An 18,775-nucleotide genomic window follows, 5' to 3' on the forward strand; every position below is an offset into this window, starting at 1 on the left:
TGCTCTCTGTTCTCAAGAGCTCAGTGATGGCTAACAAAGGTCCAGTTTTTCCCAGGCAAAGATTCCTAATAAGGGTCTAACTCTGTCTGGGCCACCGTACAAGGAGAAAGTTCTTCTCTTCATTTCACAGAGGGGCTAAATGAGACCTGTTGTCCAGACTCTGAAATGGACCCTCTCTTCCCCAGATGCTTTCTTCTCATGGCTGTCCTCAGCAGCATCTATTTGCACTCTGGTCCAAGGACAGTAGCTCTACTTCTTCCACCTCCAGAGGCTCTAAGCAGCATTTTCCCCGAAAGCTGATTCCCATCTCCTGAGCAAGTAAAGGGTCTAAAACTTAAGAAGTGGAGGGAAAAGGAGGGTAATTTCAAAACTTAAATGTTTTAAGTAATAAGTCCTTGGCATAAAATCACAGGGCTACACATAAGTTCCAGGGATTCCAGAAACAACACACAATTACAAGCTAGTTTTCTAATGATTCCCTAATATCCCATCCCTTCTTTCCCCTCAAGTATCCATCACTTCAGGTCAAGTCCTAGTCACATCTCACATGGACTATTACAATAGCCCCTAACTGATCTTTCTGCCCCTAGTCCATAGTTGCCAAATTTATATTCCTTAAAGTACAGTTTCTACCAAGTCACTCCCCCACTTAAGAAGTACCAATAACTCCTTATTGCCACTAGGATAAATTACAAGGTCCTCTGGCTTGTAAAGGCCTTCCCAATCTGGATCCAAACTTTCTTTTCAAGTTTTTCAAATAATTACCCTTCTTCATATACTCTACATTCTAGTCGGACTTGCCTACTCACTCTTTTCACATGTAATATTTCATCTGCTAGCTGGGTAGCTAGGTGGTGCATAGCTAGGTGGAGCCTCTGCCCGTCCTGACTCTGCTTTGGCACATACTTCCATACCCCTCTACAGAGCAAAGATCCCTGCCTTCTCTCCAAATACATTCACTCTTGAGCCCAGCTCAAGTACAACCTACAAAAGGTCTTTCCTGATCTCCCTAGTACTTTATCTATACACACATATATATGTACATATATATATATATACATACACACAGACACACACACTGACTTTTCTGTGTAGATACTTCTCCTCAGAAGAATGTAAGCTCCTGGAAGAGAGGAGGCCCTTAGTGCCCAGCACAGTGGCAATGTGGCACTGTGGAAAGAGCACTGACTCTTGAGTCAGTAAAGCCAAGTCCAAATGCCATCTCTGCCATGTTCTATCTGGGTAACCTGGAGAAAGCCACTAAACCTTCCTCAGTTTTAATTTCCTCAAATGGGAAATTTGTGTTTAGGCATATGAAAATTATTGCCTACCTGCAAATTGTCCGTTGCATTTAAAATATTCAGTTCACAAAAATCCAATTTCCATACAACTTTTCAGGAAGGCTTTGCATTTATTTTCTATTTCTCTTGTATTTACTTGTCTGTCCATCTATATGATGCATCACCCCAGTACAACGTCAGCTCCTACAGGGCAGTAAGATCTAACTTTTTTACCTTGTATCACTAGAAGCTGGCATACTGCTGATGCATAATATACATGAACTGATTTTCATTGCTTAAAGTAAGCCAGACTTAGAATTACTTCCTGGGGCAATCCAAATGACTGATCATGAAACACTCCCTCAACCCATGCTTCCTCTGAGCAGCCTTTATGGTGTTTGTTTTATAAGCTAACTGATATTGCCCAAATAGCATTTTTAAAAATCCAATATGATATCAATTTAGAGCCAACAACATGACAAGCATCTTTCTTGAGCCTTCTGTGACTTGGTTCTCCACTCCAAGCTAAAAGAGGGAAAATTCTTATCTACAAGGGGCGGAAGCTAGATAAAGGTAAACCATCTGGGCTAGATTTTTTGATTACTTATTTGGCATCATATAGTGGACATAGAGCTGGTCTGGGAATTGGGACGATCTAAGTAGCTAGCTGTGTGACTGTGGCCAAGTCACTTAAGCAGTGCTATAGGCTAACATCTAAGCCTGGAAAGTTGAAGAGAAGGGGCTCACCTGCACTGGTAGAAGGAGTTTTCTATACTGATGAATCTCATGTTCAGTTCCTGGCTCCTAATTTTTTTTCCAGTCAGGTTCCACTGGTGGTCTCCACCCCTTGTACTACAAGCCCAAGAGTAGTCCCTTGGGGGAGTAAAGTAGCAGGCCAAACCATGATTAAAGTCGTTCACTATCTTAGCTCCCATTGAATAAGTGATCAAAAGACCCTGTTCAGGCAGTCAACTTTTCCCTATTCACCCTCAGTAACCTAGCATCCAGTCCATTAACCTCAAATAAAGGAGGGAAGCTGAAAGAGAGGCCCAATAACGATTACACAACAAAGTTTTTCCTAGAACTACTGATAAAATCCCATATGACATCTATCCCCAACTATTTTGTTCTAATGGAAGTTTGTTTTAAAATATATATTCTATGTCCTAGGGAATGGCTTTCTGGACTCTCAATGGATATATCTAGAAATGAAGGCCATATAATAACAAAAGATAGAAAAAAATGTTTTAAATACATTACCAGAAACCAAACTCCCTATTTACTACCATGCCAACCTTCTCCCTTTTTCTTGCTTCTGGAATCTGGGTTATGAATGCTGGCTCTGATACTAATGGTGTGACCCTAGGAAAACACAGCCTCTCAGAGCCTCCATTTTGTCTTCTATAAAATGTATAGGATACTGATTACATTTATACTATCTGCCACCCTGGGTTGTACTAAGGTATTGTTTTTGTGGGGTTTATATCAGTAATTGGAATGCTGAAGATAGGAAAAAAGGAGCTGAAAGGTAACTGCTACTTAATATCAGGACCAAAGAAATAAATGTCTCTTCTTGGGTAAGTTCTCTTTCTGCTTATAAAACATACAGTCCAGAAATCCTTTGTGATACAGAGTGGCCAAAGACTTACATAGAATTCATTGTAACCAGATGAGTCAAATATTATCTATGGGCCAACAACTGGAAATAATTGTTACACTGATCCTTTTTCTTTAAAAAAAAAAAAGCCATATATGACCTCCGGGGGTTCAGTTCCCAGGCCAGAATGTTATGTACAGACAACCCATAGAACCTAAGCACACTGGGTAACAATGTTTCTGTGGAACAGTGTGTTCAGAGTTCCAACATGGAAGGGCCAAGAATATGTACTCTGTCAGTACAACTGCAGCAGAAAACTGGGACTATACACAATAACAAAAATTCTTTTCCTACACGACTCTAAAGAGACAGTTATAGTGGAACAAGCCCTGAATAGGAGTTCTGGCTTTGGGAAAGAAGTCTAGAATAGACCCAAGTAATAAGAATAGTTCTGTAAGAAATGATGTCATCTGGCCTGAGACCATTGGTATCCATATGCCCCCAAACTATGCAGAGTTCAACTTCTGATGGCCTTTCAGGGTTGCTTACATGTTGTCTCTCCCATCAGACTGAGTTCCTTGACAGCTGGGACTATCTTTTGTCCTTTGTATCCCCCAGTGCTTAGGAAGGAAGGAAAAAAGAATTTATTAAGCTCCTACTATGTGCCAGGTACCAAGTGTTGTACAAATATTACCTCATTTGAGCCTCACAATAATCCTAAGTAGGGTGTTATTATTTATCCCCATATTACAATTAAGGAAATGGAGGCAGACAGTATTTTAGTAGTGACTTGCCTGGGATCACACTGCTATTCACTTGACTGAGGCCTACTTTGAACAATGGTCTTCCTGACTTGAGGCCAGGCACTCTAGCCACTTTATCACCTATCTACCTGTATCCTTAGAACAATAATTGGCACATAGCAGGCTACTTAATAAATGGTTACTGACTTACCAGACTTAACTCTGTAGCCCAAGGACCCACCACACAGCCTTCAATCCTGACATTTAATCTGCAGAATCTCTAACTCAAGGAGAATGGTGGTCCTAGCAGGAGCCATGGGTCAGCAGATTGAAGAACAGCCAGACACGCTCTCTGGGAACTTTAGTCCAGCAGCAGATGTACAGTGTGAGTGAGAAGGTCACCTCATCTCAGAGAAGAGGCTGTTTCAACTTTATCTTCAATGTCACTCGGAGGGTTAACTTTATAACCAGTTCTATAAGAGGTAATTGATGCCATGTCAGAACACAGGTTCTTGTTTTACCCTCAGGTGAGAAGATAACAGATATACCCAAGAAGCAGAGAAAGAAAGTAAGCAGGAACTAAGGTTTCCATAAGGGTCTGCTGGCCTACAGTGCAACACAAAGGAGGCCTTGGCAAACTTTTAGCCTTCCTGGCTACTCTGCAGCCAAAGCAATTGTAGGAGGGAACATAATCTTTATTTAATCCTTTTGCAATTAAGCAAAAATAGTTTTGCCAGATTTTAGTTTGCTGATCCCAAGAGATTCAGGGAATAGGACAGAGAATTATACTCACTGGCTAAACTGGCTCTAACACCTGAAAATGGCCCTGAATTACAAGATATCTGGCGATGCCAGGTAAGGACATCAGATAAAGCTTTCTCCTCCCTTGACAACCATAATTAAGGGAGGAACAAGAGGAAATAAAATAAAACCACATAAGCTTCAAGTAACAGTAAGAATTCTCTGACACCAAAAAGAATAAGTCCATGGAATGGGTAACTAAGGAGGTCTGAGATTCTTTTCCAGCATAGAACAAGAAGCCATATCATTTTCATGTGTTCAACATCTCCGTCCTCACAGCTGAACTTCACTGACTTTTTGTCTCAAGCCCATGTTAACACCAGCCTATATCCCCCAAACTACAAACTTTCTATTCCTTCTCTCTGACCACCTCTCTACCCTCCCATATGTTCTGAACTCGCTGATTTTCCTCTTCATCCAGTTCATCAGTTCCTTTCTGGCTCTTCCTCTTACTTTTTATCTCTTCCAGTATCTCCTTCTCTGTCTTGTTTCATTGGTCAAGCAGGTGAGAATGAAACCAAATGGAAGGAAGTCTAGGGGTCCTTTAAGGTTACAATGAGTTCTGGAACTTGAAATGAAAGTTACAAAATGGGTCAAAAACAAGGTAAATAATGTCACTCAATTAATGCTAAGGCTGTGAGGAGAGGTCAAGTACCCAACTGAGAACTTGGTTATGAAGTATCTAGTTTGTGAAGGATCAGTCTAAGGCTGGGCTATAGGATTACATTGTGATTAAATGGTAAAACATTTGCCAGTTCCAGAACATAGTCAACAAGCCAAGAAATCCATCTGAACTAAAGGGAAAGAACCTGAGATGAATCACAGATGAAAAGAGAAGGAAATTTATATGAACTAAGGAAGACAATAATACATGACCACAAGACTGTAAATTACAACTTGAAAGACTTGAATTCTGATCAACACAATAACCAATCACAACTCGAAACACCGCTCATATTAAATAAACTACTTATACAGATCCATGGTTTCATATACAAACTTCTTTTTCTGACCCTCTTTATCAAAATGTTCATGTTTGCTGATGATTTTCTAGCTCATAATAAAACTTTTTTTTGAACTCTGAGGTTTTATCACACTCAACACATTGGCAAAGATGACAAAAAGTTGGAACAGACAATGTTGGAAGGGTGGTGACAAGCACATTGTTAGCAGAGCTGTGAATTGGTCCAACCATTTTGGAAATCAATTAGCAATTATTTGGAGAAAATATCTGAAATGTCTATAGCCTTTGACCCAGAGATTCCACTGCTTGGCATATATTCCAAGGAAGTAAATAACAAAAAGAAAGGCCCTATATACACAAAATATTTATAGTTGCAAAAAACTGGAAACAAAGTAGATGCCTATCAATTGGGAGACTGTTAACTTACACTATAGTGCATATACGTCATGTGACATTACAATTTCTATATTACAGTGCCATAAGAAAAAATGATGACCAATACAGAGTCCCTGGAAGACCCATGAACTTATGCAAAGTAAATAGAACCAGGAAGACAGTATATACAATGACCACGATATACACGGGAGAACTGCTGTCCCAGAGTAAAATATCAGCTCTAACAATAAGGCCACAGGACTTTAAAGATGGTATGACTAGAGAAAGATCTGTACGGCCTGGCTGGCCAGTTTTAGGGACCTGAAAGGCTCTCTAGGAGTCCAATGACAGCTGACTCTCCCATTTATAAGCAACTTTGGTGGTTTGAAGATTGATCTTAAATAGGACAGTTTCCCAAAGTAGCCATCAAAGCTAATATGGAAATGTTTTGCATGATTTCATGTATAAAATGGGTGTCATTTAGCTTGCCTTCTCAATGGGTGGGAGGGGCTGGAGAGAGAGAATTTGGAACTCAAAATTTAAAAATGAAATTTTTTTTAAAGTAGCCCTCAACTACAAGTGAGGGAGTGTGGCAGGGGAGTATTGCACTCAGGGTTAAGAGATATTACCTATGTTGGCTTTCAGTACACAAATGCTTTTGTGAAGGTGATTAAATACACCAGGCACAAGTAAAACTTGGCTTAAACTTGCTATTGGTGGCTTTTGTCATAGGAATACAAAGGAAGTACTGACAAACCCAAAGGGGTACTGACAAGAAGTGGGGAGCAGTGGGATGAAACAACAGTAGCATCATGTAAAACTAGGCAATTGCTATAGGCATTTGATGGTGGTAGGAGTTGGTCCCCCCACTGAAGTAGTCTTCCCTTGAATTCTCTGCCAATCTATACTATGTCCTGGGACTTCTCTCTTGCTGCCCAAGCTGGCACTTCTCTAGTTTGTCAAAAAGATTTTGGAGTTTTAGTGAACTGTAAATCCAATGAGCTAATAACTGTATGACATGGCAACTAAGAAAGCTAATGCCACCTTCAGCTGCATTAAAGACATAAACATACAGGGATAGCTAGGTGATAATCCCACAATACTATGCCCTAGCCAAACCATGCCTGGAATCCTGTTTTCATTTTGGCTACCACAAAGGTATTTATAAAATGTCAACAAGGACATTCACTAATAAACTGGAGAACATCCAAAGGAAAACAACCAGGTTGGTGAATGGCTAACATCTTCCCATGAGTACTGGGCTGAAGGAATGGGTTATTTAGTCTGATGAAAAGAAAATTTTAGGAAAGATATGGTGTCTATCATTAAGTATTTGAAGGGTTCTGCCATGGAGGAAGAACTAAACCTGTTCTGCTCAATCCCAGAAGCAAAACTAGGACTAATGTGTAGAAGATGCAAATCAGCAAATGTAAGTTTGATATAAAGAAAACCTTCCCAGTAAAGCTACACAACAGTAGAGTGCCGTGGGGAATGACGCGTTCCCTTCCCTGGAGGTCTCCAAGCAGAGGCTGAATGGCTATCCCTTATGCTGTAAAGGGGATCCTTAGTCAGGCTAGACTAGGCCTGCAGAGATGCCACCTATGGAGTCATTAAGAATAGTTAAGAAATGTTGCCTGGTCCAGCTGATGAAGCGGTCTGTGCATGAGAGGGAAGGAGTCATATCCTCAGTCTCAAAAGATTTGGTTATTGAGAGTTATCTGGTGAAGGTGGAGCCTCAGTTCCCCAGACTGCTGCTGCTTTTTTAAATAAAAAGAAGTAGGAAATCATATAATCTACTTGTGGAGGTACTCCAGGAAGCTATAGAGTGTCACAGTTTTTTACAGGCATGTTTGTACAGGACTGGGATACCTAGGACCTGGTCCATAAATGAGAAGGTCTGATACCTGCTGCCATTGTGCCAAAAAAAAAAAAAATCTGGAAAAGAACTGAGCAGGGGAGAGGGGGAAGGAATGTACTCAATATGAGAAGTACAGAGGGAGGAAAAAGGTGCACCCTCACCTTGCTCAGAATATGATACCCAGTGGCCACACATCACCAATTGCTCTGACAGTAGGGAAAACACACACTGATGGGTTCTTGGTAACCACATGCCTGAAAACCATGTGCTTCAACCAATTCCCATAGGCATTCATTTTCCTCCTTCAGCTGTTAAGCCCTTTCTAAGAAAGTAGCATTTTGTCTCAGGCTTCTTTCCAGTGACTATAACATGGAATTCTACGCCTATACTTCCAGAGCTACTACTGCCAGGATAGCACAACTGGTACAGAATCCACTGTGACCCTACACAGCTTCAGGGAACAAAGTAAAAGTATTTTGTTCCATCAGCCCAGGTCAAAGTGCCAGAGCCTGGAAGGAAGGGAGGCACCAAAATCAATAGTCTCCAAACTTCTTGGATCATACACCCTGATTGCTATAAAATTTTTGAAGATGCAGGCCCGAGTGTGTATGTTTACTTATTTATAAATTATATACATATACTACTGTATATCATAAAACACAAAAAATAGACACTTTGGAAAGATGAGATAATTTTTTTAATTGAATCTTGAGTCAAAAAGGAGGCACTGTTATTGAGTCAAGGAGTGACATGGTCAGAGCCAAGCTTTGAGAAACTCATTTTAGGAAAGCTGTGGGGAGAATGACTGGAGGTAGGCTTGAGGAAGGCCACCTCCCCCCTCACACCTACTCATTCGTGAAGATCCTGCTCAAATTCCTCTTCTTCCATGAGGTCTTTCCTGAGCTGGAGACCACTATGATCACTGAACTTAAGAGGACTTATTGCCTATACCATTCATTTACCACTTTTCACTTGATGCATTTTACAGTCAAATTTTCCCATGTATAGGCAGTCCTGACTTACCTTTGCCCTTTACATATGGCCACAGTAGAATAGCTGTCCCACTGGATGACCCAGTGGCCATAGGAATTCCCTTTCCTTCTCTATTCTGTACTAAACTCATGGCTTCCCTCCTCTCAAATTTCTGGCTTTTTAGCTCAAGCTATTCAAAAAGGGAGCCTTAAATGGGGCCAGCAGCCATGGTAAGGGGAAGAAAAAGGTTAGAGGTTGCTCTGAACACCACCACTGCCACATCCCCAGTCTAAAGCCCCGATCTCAGAAGCATCTCCAGTCCTAGGCCCATCTCCTACTCATCCCAGGCAGTACAGGGAGAAAAGCACTAGCCTCAGAGTTGGGAGGCCTGGTTCAAGTCCTGGCTTTGACACAAGCTACTTTTGTGATCTTGGACAAATCACTGGACCTTCATGGACCCAACTTTCTCATCTACGCCTGGGAAAGGTTAGACTAGATGCCTTCCAAATTCTGTCATGCACCTCCATGCTTCATCCTTCTATGAGGAAATGCTCATAACAGTCTAAGTGTCCTCTTCATATCCACCCTTCACTCTAAATATCTATCCCCCATTTGTTCCTCCTTTTCTAGGATTCTCTGCACTGCCAGGCAGGGAGAGGAGAAAAGTTCTCTACTCCTACTACAGGCAATGGGAGGAAATGTGTTTCTGTCAACTTAAAGCTGGAATAATGAATGATTTTTTTTTCATAGAAACACTATAGTATGTGGCAGTTAGGACTGACAGCAAGAACTAGTACAAACACTCTCCTCAGGTACTCTCATGTACATCAGAACTTTGCACATACCAGGCACTCAATAAATGTGCTGATTGAATGAAGGAGGGGATAAGGAAGGAGAATAAAGAAGTGCATGAAAGTAAGATGATGAATGAGATTGAGCTCTGGCGTATGAAATCAGCTTTAGGAATCTGTACAACCATGTTAACCCCAAATCTTCAGACAGAACCTTTACACATTCCTTATCATCCAGTCCTTTCTGGACCACGAAGGGTGCAGTGTCCTACTTGAGTCAAAGTGAGTGCTCAGCGGTCTAAGACAGAGTATCTATCACAGTTTCCTTACAAGAACTGGTCTCCAGGGGCCAAGTCCAGCCTAGCTGGGACCAGCTATTCTTTCTAGAGAGTAATTACCCACTGATTAAATCACTCTGCTACATTACTGGAGAGTGTGGCTCTTGGGATCTGAAGTTTCCTTTCTCTTCTGTCTAGGTATTTTCCTAGGTCACCAGGGGAACTCTGGACACAAAGAAGTAGAAAAAAAATCGGCAATTCACAAGGTCTCTGGAAAATGTTTAGTATTTATAGTCAAGGTAAAAATGACTTACCTGGAGCTGGTGAGAGTCAAGTGGAGGGAAGAGACGGAAGAGAATGAGGTCCTATTTTTATCTGAGAGATAATAATTCCCAGGGTTCTCCTCCAATTAGAAAGTACATGTAGTAAAAAAAATGCAATTAGCTTCTAGAAGCCCAAATGGGTAAGGTAGGTCAGGGACATCAGGAGAAGATATGCTGTCTTTGAATTTCAAATGAGTCATCAAATCTGGAGAAAAGGAATAAACTAAGGCACAGAGCTATAGGAGTTAAATCTCTAAATTACTTAAAATGAAACAGCCAAAGTAATATCAAAAGGTAAATCTCCTGATCCTAACTCTGAACTATGTCAGGGGTGAGATAGTCTTTCCCTAGTCTCATCTCTGACTCCTAGCCCTTGACTAGAACATAAGAGTGGGTGAGGACAGTCAATAGGCAAAGTGCTATTCATGCCAAGAAGAGAAAGTAAAAAGTTGGTGAGGGAGAAAAATCCCTTTTACTTAGTGTTATGCTAACAGCCAAAACAGCTGATCATGTGTCAAGGAGGAGATTATGGGAAACTTTCAAGGCCATGAGATAATTATGGAATGAAACCTAGCTTGAGGTTATGACCCTTTGGTAGATAGGCCTGCTCTCACCATTCCCTTTCAGTAAATAAATGATTCCGAAACAAAGGTCACAGACATATCTATATCTTAGGAGTTCTTAATAGATGGGAAGTCTCCCCTTAGGAAGGAAGGAAGAATGGTTCAAAACATCAGTAGCAAAATTCTCAAACGATGAGCACCTGGAACCAGGTGAACAATCCCCAAAAAACCCCTATTACAGCTGGTTAAAAAGGACTGACTGAAAAACCCAATTTGCCAGAGTCCTGGGGTGATTAAAAAAAAAAAGTAGATCAGTCACACTCCACTCCTCCGCTTCTGAATTATTTGGAAGTTGAGAAATACATTGAGGCACTCTACTATTACTTTTTAAGTCCATGAGTTATGTCGGTAAACGCCCTTTTCTCATAAAAGTATTCTACATTAGAAAACAGTGTATCTATAGTACTTTATGTGAACTAAATAAAATACACGTGAAATTACCAGTGTCCCAGAATCCCAACCTTACAGCCTGACAAACTTTTTTAAATTCAACATGCCTTATTTCCACTACCCTAAAGCTGGTGCCATTAGGTAAGCATCAATCCCAGTGTAAAGCATGCTGAGTATTCAGAAGATCCAGGCTCAAATCTACCTTGCAACCTGAACAAGTCATTTAACATAACCAAATGAAGCAGCTGAACTAGATTTCTCAGGTCCCTTTCCAGTTTAAAAAAAAAAAAAGAACAAAAAAATCCCATGATAATAAAGTAGATTCTTAAAACTCCCTTTACACAAGGTGCTCCAGGCCATTAACTCTTTCTGTGCCCGGAGTTGCAGAAAAGCACTGGGAGATAACCTTCCTACCAATACCGCTACTCTTAGTAGGTGGAAATGTAAAAGGGGATACATTTCATCAGCAAACCAGCTTTGATCAGCAGGAATAAAAAATTAACTTTGAGCTGAAATCAAAGGAGCCAGGTGTGTCTTCTTACTCTTCCTCATCAGAATAGGAAAGACAAAACTTTGGTAAACCAAGACTCTCGGTGCATTAAATGAGGAGTACAGGGAACCCGGTCCAAGGGTGGGGGAAGGTGGAAGCCAAGGGTCCTGCTTTTCTGGTTGGGGCTAGAGTTGCCGGACCTGAAACCCAGGGGCCTCGCTGATGGGGTACCTGGGGTCTAAATCAATTTGTAAAACCAATTTGTACAACTCTCACTCCAATTAAGCCTGAGACCTTGAATTCTTTCCAGATGCTTTTGCAGGTTTTCTGGTCTTAGATAAGATCAGAATTCCTGCTAAACCTAGAAGGAGCCATCCCTCATCATTTTGGCGAGCCAGCCAGGATAAGTGTGTGGTCTCAAGCTTTCTTGGAGTTCTGGTAAACTCCCTTTACCCCTTCCCTCTAGTCCTGTACCTCGGGTTCATTCAAGCACCTAGGAAGGCTTGATTGGATGATTCTGGTCTGGGACCGGAATCCAGTCTATTTTTTAATAGACCCGGGACACATCCCACATGGATGGGGGATGCCCTGTCCACGGACAAGTGTCTCCATGTCTAAAAAAATACCGTGTTTCCCCGATAATAAGCCCTCCCCTTACTGTATAAGATTCCTCTAAAATAAGCCCTATTGAGATTGCTACTGTAGTGAAGGTGATCCCCTGTGCAACATGCTACATTATGGTACCCTCTGTATGCACCGTCCCCCCCCCTGGTGAAACGCATGCCGCACTCCGGAACTGCATCCAATCAGAGCTGCAGCAGTGAGCGCGTCATCCTGTTCTTCCCCAGTGATTTGCTTATTGAATAAAGGTACATTTTTTTGTTCACATTTACCTGTTTATTAAAATTGCTGTCAATGTTCATTAAAATAAGCCCTCTGGTGTTTTTCTGTCCAAAAAAATTAATAAGACAGTGTCTTATTATCGGGGAAACACGGTGTGTATATATATATATATATGTAGGCAAGGCTTTTTCTCGTGCAGCTTCACGGAAAAGCAACAACTACAAGTGACTTTTGGCAGCTAGGTGGCGTACTAGGTGTGTGACCCTGGGCAGGTCCCAATTGTCCTACCTTCCCCCCTCCAAAAAGCTAATGGGTCAGTCTCACTCCATACCCCAGGTACAGCTGTGGGCTCCGCTCAGCCTTGGGCTTCCCCAGCTTGAGTACCCACAGGCATGCTTGGGCCCCACAGACCAGTGTTCCACGCTGAGCTTGTGCTCCTGGGCCATAGAGGCAGGACTCACCTCTGGAATATCTTTTGTACAACTGAAAAACACTCAGTCTTCAAGACTTCAAGTAGAAAGGATGGGCCAGCTTCCCCCTAAACTTGGGGATGTGTGCCTAGGATATCTCAAAGCAATCTTACCTGGCCCCAACTGGCATCTATCTGAGGGCCAAGAAAATGTGATTTGTGCTGAGGGTTCCAAAAATCCTCTGTGAGCTTTTGAACCTTCCTGTCAGCTTCTCTCTCTCTGCTTCTCTCTCTCTCTCTCTCTCTCTCTCTCTCTCTCTCTCTCTCGCCTTCCCCCTCCCCCTCCCCCCCCCCTCCCTGTCTCTATGTGAATGAGTGTGTGTAAGTAATCTGACATCTCTAAGCTTTAAACTGCAGCTGGACTGCAGGACATTCCTTAGAAATGCTGATATCTCTTTCCCTCCTCCTCCTTTCCCCTGCTGCTGAATGCAGGCTGGAGAGGGAGAGAAAGACAGCAAAATATTGTCTTGTTTGTGAACAGAAGTTTTAAGATCTTTAAAAGTTTGAAAATCTCCTCCTCTTCATTCCACTCTGGCCAAGTGGAGTGAGGAGAAGCCCATAAGCAAGGGAGGGAATCTTCTCCATCAGAACAAAGAGGCAGGTAGACTAACATTTAACTATTTCCTGCCTCACCTAAAAGAGGAAAGTTTTGTGTAACAGAATGTAACTAAAAGGCAACTGAAAGCATTCTGGTCATTTTTGAAAAGTGTCGCTCCTAATTTGATGCTAAAGAAAAGTCATAATTCATTTTACTATTTGGCATTTAGGCAAATTGGAATATTTTCTAAGATTTGATACAAAAAGTGACGTTTTGGGGTTCTCTAGAACTGGGATAAAGGAGTAGGCGCCACTCCCCCTCCCTTTGCTAGAGAAGGCAAAGCTATCACTTTCAAAGAAGTTTCTAAGGAGTGAACACATAAAGTTTATTGGAGTAAAAGTTAGACCAGTTAAAACATTTGAGCAGATTTTGTAAAAGCCTCTCTCACCAGATCAGATAAGGGAAGGCCCCTGGGTACCCTGAAATCAAACCCCTGGGTCCACAACTAAGCTCTGCAACTGTGGGGAGAGGAGAAAAGCCTCTGTACTTGGTAAGTCTAATTTTCTATCAATAATTTTGGTATGTGATGAATTGGAAATGCAATTAATGTCATAATGTCATTGTTTTATTATGGTATCTCTAAATTGTAAAATCCTCTTATACTGTAAAAATTGAGTGACAAAAAGCAGTTTTCAATCTGAATTTTGTTGAAACTAAAAGATGGAGAAAAAGTTGTGTAAAACTAGCTATGTTACTTTATCAGTTCTGTTAACACTATGTTAAAATGTTTATTTCATGTGAATTGGATTTTTATGTTATAATATCTGATGGTTTAAAGCTGTTATATTTGGGATACAAACAAGTAGTAATAATACTGCTGATATTTACTGTGATAGCTGATTGTTCATTTAACTTTTTGGCTATTCTGGAAATATACAGTGATTATAAGTTAATTGATTGTATGGCATCAAAAAAAATATTTTAATTCAGTGTAACTTCATGTGGAGTTTCAAGGTCATCAGATTGGTAATTCATTTGTTTTTATTTATATTGCTACTGGTAAACAGCTGTACTATCCATGCTGTATGAGAAGCAGTTTCTCTGAGTTTTGTAATTTGGGAAAATCTTAAGCTTCCAAGTCTGTCTTTGTTTAAAGGGAAGTTTCAGTCAAGATTGTTTAAAATTGTAAGACTGTTAACTAAGTTATTGGGCTACTGTTTTAATGCTAAAACTTAAAACTGTGACAACTTTATCTGACTAGTTCTGCCCATTCAGAACAGTCAAGGTCATTGGGAAAGGAACAGTTTTAGTCATGTAGCTTTTAAATGAACCTAACTTGCTAAAAAGTTCCAAGGATTAAAAAGGATTTTTATCAATTGGCTTTTAAATTTCAGAAGGAAAGATGGTAAATAGCCTGATAAATCTTTATTGCTTATTGCAGCTACAAGAAAATAGAAATAATTATAACTGGCTCTAAGCTGTGATTGGTGAGGCTTGTTGTTTAAGGTAAAAGGCATTTGGGACCATAACTAAATTTTATCTTGAGTTTGAATTTGGGTATAGTTATCTGCATGAAATCAGTATCTGAGAAAAAATGCCACAAGCTACTCAGAGCCTGTACTGTGGACAGGTGTAAGTCTGCATTTGGTAAAGGCTGGAGAGACAATCTTAGCCTCTGTCCGGGATGGGATCCCTCCTGGCTCAGTTTACCCATGGGGTTCCTTTGAAAAGGAATGTTCCCCATCTATTCCTGAGTCTAGCTTTGAGATGGAATGGATACTGCCTGGTTGGATATCTGTAACTAACCTGAATTTAAACAGAATCAAGGATGTTTTATCCTGTCATATTTGGAATGTCACAGGTCCCTGTTTTTTTCCTTCTATAGCAGGTTTCTATGATCAGAGCAAGGAGTCAGTAAAAGATGTGAGCTCTTTCGTGTTAGCTTACTGGAAAATCTAATATTTTCATCTGGGATTAGAACATATGCAGAAAGTTATGCAAACTGCTTAAGATCATTTTAAAAATTTTATGAATCTTGAACTGTTTTAAAAGAAGGGAAAATACTTTTAGAAGAAATTTTAAATCTCTAGTGGTATTTTAAAAGGCCTACTATACTTGTCTATGGGAAAATATAAAGGACAGTAAAACAGTCTGAGTAATGGGTTATGATAGCCCATATTCACCCCACTTCTGGTCAATCTTCTCTTACTCCTTTTTGGCCCTTGTTTGTTTAATCTTTTTGCTAGATTTGTGTCTTTTAGGCTCAGCACCCTCCACTTGCAGGTGACTCTTCTGCCGGGAACATTGTCATGCAATCAAACTGACCCATGGAGCCTCCATGTTCAAGGCCTACTACGAACGGCCCCATTTGTGCTCCCCAAGGATATTCCTTTCTTTGTGGGATGGGTGGGTCAGAGGGTGTGAATTCTGGGGACCAGGTATGTGCTGCCTGGGATTTCTCTCGACCCCTGACTATTTATAACATCATTAAGCCCAGCACTTCTCCTTTAAAACGAATTAAAGGGGGGTTTGGGGACAATGTTCTTTGGTATCTTCAAAAGGGATCAAAATATCTCATGCCTTGGCAACCGAGACTGCATTTAGCCTTCGGGAAATCCAGCAGTCTCTGGATTCCCTGGCTAGTGTGGTCCTGGACAATAGCCTTAGATTATCTGCTGGCCTCTAGTGGGGGTGTTTGTGCTCTAGCTAACACCTCCTGCTGCATGTATATCAATAATTCTTGACAGGTAGAACTCCACACCAAAAATATACTGGAAAAGGCCAATTGGATGGAAAAAATTCATGAAGCCCTTAGTGTACCAGGTTCCTCCTCTTCCTCATGGTGGTCCTGGGGCTTTTCCCTATACTGGCCCCTTTCCTGGTCCCACTCCTAATCTGCTTAACCTCCTTGCTAAGTTTGTCTCTTCTAGGCTCAGTGCTTTCCATTTTCAGTTGATTGCACAGGCTGGATATCAACCATTACCCAAAGTCGCTACCCCTCACCCCTTAGATCTGGCATTGGCCAAATTCCTGACATTGGCCACTAACTCCACCCCTTGAACGATGGGACCCTGAGAGGCATGGACAGCTCTACATCCCTTCCCAGCTGGAAGCAGTTCAAGAAGATGAGACCATCGCCCCTGCCCCAAATGAATTTAGGCCCCATGTGTTTAAGGGGAGAATGATGGGGTACCTGGGGTCTAAATCAATTTGTAAAACCAGTTTGTACAATTGTAACTGCAATTTGTATTGTAAAATTGTAATCTGTAAAATCCCTTTCCCAGCCTCAAAGTCTGCCCCTTCCCCCTATCTGCACTCAGCCTAGGCAACAACTTGTGACTCCTTTGTTCTTACTTAATCTCTTCATGTCTCCTCTGGTCTGGCCCAAACACTCCTTTGTCCTTGCCTCATGTCTCCTCAGGTCTGGCCCAAATCTCATCTAAACTATCTATGCACTAAAGTGACAAGTTCCTCTCAGTCAGCTCTAACCTTTATCTATGCACTGAGGTCCCTTCCCTCCATCTGGTCAGCCCTGACAATGGCAGCCCTACCCTTTAAAAGTAAAAGCCTGTACCCCTCTCACTCGCAGGTCCCCTAAAGGACTCTTGCCTGCTTCTTATAGAAGTGTAACAATAAACTCTACAACTCTCACTCTAATTAAGCCTGAGACCTTGAATTCTTTCCAGATGCTCTTGCAGGTTTTCTGGTCTTAGATAAAATCAGAATTCCTGCTGAACCTAGAGGGAGCCATCCCTCATCATCGCGAGGCCAGGGATGGGTGCCCCTCTTCGGGCGGTGGAGAGCGTGGGTTATGAGGGGTAGGGGGGCGGGAAGTTGCCGGGGATCGCAGGGGTGCAGCTCTAGAAGCCTTCCAGTCCCTTTCCTGGCGCTGCTTTATCCCAGGGGTGGGGGGCTGGGGTGCACCCCTGCCCCACCACTTCTCAGTGGAAGGCAGGCTTCCGGACTGTTGATTGTCCTGGGAGCCCTGCCTCTCACGAGGCACAGTCCCCGCTCGGGCAGAGGGGAAGAGAAAGAGGACCCCCGCAGGCACAGACACAGGGTCTGGAGCGGCCACAGAGGCTCGCCAGGGTGGGGGAGGGGGACCCTGGGGCCGGAGAGGCTGGGGCTGCAGGGCGGAGCAGGACGGGCGGGGGGCCGGAGGAATGTCCGAGGCGGGAGGGGGGATGCGGCCGGGCCCGCAGGGAAGGAAGGGGGAAGGGCACAGGAGGCTGACGCTGGGTGGCGGGGCGGGGGACGCGGCACACGCCTTGGGGTCGGGACTGGCGGGAAAGGAAGCCGGGGATGTGGGTCCGGGAGGGAAAGTAGCGGAAGCAGAGAGGGAGGACACGAGGAAGGGAGAGCGGGACGGAGAGCGTCCGTTCCCGGGGCAGCCCTCGCCGCTGCCCCCGCCTCACTCACCTTGCTGGCCCCTGGTACGTCCCGGCTTCGGTGCCTGCTTCCGCGCTGCTCCTCCCTGGCCTGCCGGGCGGGCGGCCTCGGCGCCCTTAGCAACCACGCACCGCCACGCGACCCGCGCTCGCCGGCGCCGCCGGCCACGTACCACGTGCGCGCCCCCGACAGACGGACGTGAAAACGAATGAACGCGGGACCGAGGCGAGGAAAGTTAAATCCGAGAAAGAGGGGGCAGGGTGGAGGGGGAAGAAAAAGTCCGCTCCCGACGACCTGCGCGTGCGCAAAGGCCATCCTCCGCTCCCAAGAGGCAATGCGAGCTTTGGAGCGGTGTGCTCTGGGAATTGTAGTCAAATATAAATAAGACAAGCGTGAGTACACAGTAACAATACAGAGTCTCTCTTCTAGGATTTCTCAGAAGTCTGCTCTTTGCAGGTTAGTTCTAAGCAACTTCCCTTTCCCCCTGGATAAACAAATCAAATGAATCAATATGTCATATATAATTACATATTTATCATATTATTTATAAATTGTATTTTTATATTTATAGTATATAACTATAATGTATTGATATGTTTCTTATAAGCTATAATATAGAGTACATTTATTCAATATTATTATATGCTTTAATAAGGGTACCTAGGTGGTGAAGTAGAAGAGTGTCAAGCCTAGAATTAAGAAGACTCAAATCTGAGTTCAAATCTGGCCTCAGACACTTACTAGCTGTGTGACCCTAGGCAAGTCACTTAACACTGCCTCAGTTTCTTCATCTGTAAAAATGAGCTGGAGGAGGAAATGGCAAACCACTCCAGGGTATTTGCCAAGAAAACCCCAAATGGGATTATAAAGAAAAGGACATGACAAAAGTCTGAACAAAAATATACTTATATAAATAATTATATTAATTATAGTTACATGTTATATAATTTATAATTATGCCATCTTATATATTTGATCTTTTATATATAGCATTTGTATATTATACATATGTAGTTTATTATACGGAGTATAGTACATATATGTATATCAT

The 18,775-nt window shown here is 42.4% G+C and overlaps 1 protein-coding gene across 5 annotated transcripts in view; it reads right to left on the reverse strand.

Moving 5' to 3' along the window:
• Positions 1-18,024, reverse strand: part of TTLL4 (tubulin tyrosine ligase like 4) — a 43,204-nt gene extending 25,180 nt beyond the window's left edge. For 3 of the 5 annotated variants that reach the window (XM_069075127.1, XM_069075130.1, XM_069075129.1), the window contains exon 1: positions 17,755-18,024. The gene's annotated coding sequence lies outside the window, so the exon portion shown is untranslated. Of the gene's footprint in view, positions 1-3,831; positions 4,094-17,754 lie in introns of all 5 variants that reach the window. The other 2 variants (XM_069075131.1, XM_069075128.1) reach the window with 1 other exon arrangement.
• Between the last annotated feature and the right edge of the window lie 751 nt (positions 18,025-18,775).

The sequence above is a fragment of the Petaurus breviceps genome, unplaced genomic scaffold, assembly GCF_028583685.1.
Source record: "Petaurus breviceps papuanus isolate PSGF00001 unplaced genomic scaffold, PetGlider_PUasm1.0 90903, whole genome shotgun sequence".
Lineage (NCBI taxonomy): Eukaryota > Metazoa > Chordata > Mammalia > Diprotodontia > Petauridae > Petaurus > Petaurus breviceps.